Source organism: Lactuca virosa, chromosome 6 (assembly GCF_052849685.1).
Source record: "Lactuca virosa cultivar CGN04683 chromosome 6, Lactuca_virosa_CGN04683_v6, whole genome shotgun sequence".
Classification (NCBI taxonomy): Eukaryota; Viridiplantae; Streptophyta; class Magnoliopsida; order Asterales; family Asteraceae; genus Lactuca; species Lactuca virosa.
Window position 1 is genome coordinate 94,918,153 of NC_136431.1, and position 4,303 is coordinate 94,922,455.

At 33.3% G+C, this 4,303-nt stretch overlaps 1 non-coding gene across 1 annotated transcript; it reads right to left on the reverse strand.

The window, feature by feature from the left end:
• Window positions 1–3,780: 3,780 nt before the first annotated feature.
• Window positions 3,781–3,887, reverse strand: LOC145123060 (small nucleolar RNA R71). Its single transcript, XR_013714940.1, has one exon. It is a non-coding gene; the product is annotated as a small nucleolar RNA R71 (small nucleolar RNA).
• Window positions 3,888–4,303: the final 416 nt, after the last annotated feature.

The window sequence follows — 4,303 nt, forward strand, 5'->3', positions numbered from 1 at the left end:
CACCAAAAATTGTTCTAACTGATCAAGATCCAGCAATAAAACAACAGTGGAATCTGTCTTACCAAATTCAAGACACAGACTATGCATGTGGCACATAATGAAAAAACTACAAGCAAAGCTATAATAAAAATAAAACTATATAATCATATATGATTAAGTATTCTAATAATATTAATTATTAGATATCATATTGTATAATCATATATGATTAAGTATTGAAAGAATATGAATTATTAGATACCATAATGTATACTCATTTATGATTATATAGTATGATATCTGATAATTCATATTATTATAATTGTTAATCACATATGATTATAATAATATAAATTATTAGATATCATACATTATAATCGTATATGATTAATCATATTTGATTAAGTATTCTAATAATATGAACTATCAGATATCATACTGTATAATCATATATGATTATAGAGTATGATAAATAATAATACAGTATATAATCATATATGATTATATAGTATGATATCTGATAATTCATATTATTAGAATAGTTAATCATATATTATTAATCATATATGATTATATACTGTATTATCGTATAGCATAGTATATAATCATATATGATTATATAGTATGATATCTGATAATTCATATTATTAGAATAGTTAATCATATATGATTATAATAATATTAATTATCAGATATCATACTGTATAATCATATATAATTAATTATATATGATTATGTATTCTAATAATATGAATTATCAGATATCATACTGTATAATCATGCATGATTAATGATATATGATTATATAGTATGATATATGATAATATAGTATATAGTCATATATGATTATATAATATGATATCTGATAATTCATATTATTAGAACAGTTAATCATATATCATTAATCACATATGATTATAATAATATGAATTATCAGATATCATACTGTATAATCATATATGATTAATCCTACATTACAGTACATAATCATATATAATTACTCATATATGATATATCCAAATAAGTATATAATTTATACTTATATAAGTAAAATTGTTCATTCATAGGTTACTGGCGATTTATTTAAAAACAAAGACTTCAAGAAAGATTTAACAAGTTTGTATGGAACATGCATATCAAACCTGATGAATTTGAGAAGAAGTGGGAGTTGATTATTAATGAATTCAACCTCGAAGATAAAAGATGGTTCAATGATATGTTCGAATTACGTGACAAATGGATACCTGCATACTTCAGTGACACTAGAATGTCTGGATTGATGAAAACCACTTCAAGATCAGAAAGCATGAATTCCTTCTTCAGCACTTACTCGCAATCTGGAAATTTAATTTTGTATGTCATGATGAACTATGACACAACAATTCAACAACAAAGAAATACACAAAAGGAGCTTGATCATCAAACAAAGAAGGCAGTTGATATATGCATAATTAGTCATATATTTTGTATATAATTTTAATACTTTTTGGCTAATTTGTTGCAATTATGGAGCAAAAGATGCTTAATTACGTTTAAATTATATTTTCAGTTCAAAAGAAGTGCTCGGAAGCAAAAGGAAGAAGGAGAAGCTATCGGGAGCCTGGGAATCAAAGAAAGAAGAAAAGAGCCAAAAACCAAGAAGGACTCGGCGAGTGGACCCTTGACTCGACGAGTTCCCACGAACATTCTTGAAGCAGAAGAGTCCTTGCCTTGCCGTACACGGGGATTTAATGAGAGACTCGTCGAGTCAGTCCCTGGACTCGACGAGTCGCGTCTAATCTATAAAAAGAGGCTTTCAGATCGATACCCGGTTTTTCTAAGAAACCATTGGAGGATACTTTCGATTGGAGGACTGCTGGAGCGTAGGAAATCAAGGATTCAAGTCTACATTCAATCTTAAGGAAGATTAAGGCAAAAATCAAGTTTACTCTTACCCAATCTCTTGTCTAAACCATGTTTTTATTAGTAGATTTCGTTTGTGACTTTGATTTTTCTGTAATCATGAGCTAAGACTACTTTCTTCTGTTTAGGAAAGACAAAGTTTGTGATTATGTGTTGATTTTATGATTCGGATTATTCTTATTTGGTGATTTGTTTTGCTAAGCTTGTTAAAGACCCTTATGTGTTAATTATGACTATTTTCTGTTAATTAACCTGTAATTAAGTTGCATGACCATCTCTTAATTGCTACTCTTATATGATTTATGTGAAAACATTGTTATATACCTAGGAATAGCGAACGTGAAACTAGGGTTAATAGAGAATAGGAAAATTAACGTGTGAGCTTGTGTGACGAACCATCAGCAAGAGGTTAATTGAAGGACCAATTTAGTTAACCACTACAAGTCTTACTTGACCCGAATAAATAAAATAGGAAATTCATTAATTTAGACAACTGACCACTGCTTAGATTAATTTGTTTTCTAAGGACTAGTAATAGTGAACGTGAACCTAATCACCTAAATCGGTAGCCAAAGAAGAATTAATCCATTGCACTTTTCATAAAATCAACCATATGATCAAATGAGTCAAACCTAAACAGAAGTCTCTGTTACCATTGAATTTAAATGATTTTTACTCTCTAGCTGTTATTTGTTTTGTTTGAGTTTTACTTAGATATTTAAGTTTTCTAGTCTTGCAAAACTAGAGAAAACCCCTTCTTTTATTATTTGTTTTTAGATAGTAGTAGTAGTTATTTTAAAATTTACCGTTCCCTGAGTTCGATACCCTGCTTACTAAAAACTATACCACCAATTGACAGGTACACTGCCTATTGTGTGTCAAATTTACATTAGAAAAGTAGGATTAAAACTAGTTGGTTTTACACACATCAAGTTTTTGGCGCCGTTACCGGGGAGCGGTTCTAAAATTTAATTTGATTACTAGTGTTATTGATCCTTTGTGGGAGATTCTTTTTGCACAAAGTTAATGCTTTAGTAAATTAGTTATTAGGATAAATTTGAAATTTTTATGTTTTAGGATTTTTGATTAAATTTTTTCTGTTTAAGCCTTGAACTCGCCGAGTGCATTCGAAGCTACTCGACGAGTCCATAGTTGATTTCCAGTTTCGTTTTTAATTCAGTTTTTGTTCTTTTTACGCGTGTTTTTTGTTTTGTTTGCAGTTCGTATATGACCAGAGGAGGAGGCACACCTTTGATTCCACCTCTTGAAGACCCGGAAGCAACTTTGTAGAAAAACAAAGGCAAAACCGTAGGAGAAACCACAACATTAAAGAATTCGCCATTGAAGAATCTAAAATCTGTTTTTAGTAAGACAAAGGACAAGAAAGCGGGTGAATCCAACAACTTTTCAGAGGTGGACGAAGACCCGAACAAGGACGATATCGTGTACGAACCCGAAAAAGAAGAAAGCGAATCCGAAGGAGGAAGCGACATAGAGGGCGAACTAGCTAACACCATGGCTAACATTGATGAAGTTCCCATGGGAGAATGGAAGAAAAGGATGCATGATGACATCGGCCCGGGGCTTGTACAACCCGCGGTTCCTACAACTGCCACCTTTGAACTCAAAGGCCACATACTAGCACAACTTAAGGAGATTCCATTCTGCGGAAAAGATCACGAGGACGCATACAAACACTTAGATGAGGTCAGTGACATAGCCGACTACTTCAACGTCCCCAATGTGGCTCGCGACACCGTTTTGCTTCGTATGCTACCAGTCACGTTTAAGGGAGCTGCGAAAGACTGGCTCAAATCACTCCCTCCAAGATCCATTACCACTTGGGCCAAGATGAAGGAATAATTAATTGATCAATTTTGTCCTCCTTCAAAGATAGCCAAGTTGAAGAAAGCCATAGCAAACTTTGAGCAACAAGCTGGAGAGTTCTTATACGAGGCGTGGGAGAGATACAAAGGTTTACTAAGGAATTTCCCACATCATGATCTTAATAGCCAACAAGAAGTCTCCATTTTCTATGATGGAGTGAATGTGACCACAAGACAACTTCTTGACTCGCAAGGACCGCTCACGAAGAAAGCACCCCTGGTGATAAAGCAACTAATTGAAGAATTCTCTAAACACTCTAGAGAATATCATAACCCATGGAATGAACCAAGTCGGGGGGTGGTGAATTCTATTACTGATGATATGGCAGCAATGATGGCAAAGTTGGAGAGCATGGATCGAAGAATGACTAAGATGGACCAATCCATCCATGCCTTTAGAGTGGGCTGTGAAAACTGTAGAGGGCCTCACCTTACTAAAGACTGCGACCTTGACGAGAACGGGAACCGGAAAGTACAAGTGTGCTACTCAAGTGGTGATAGGTACGATGACAATTGGCGAAAACCCAAGAAGGAAT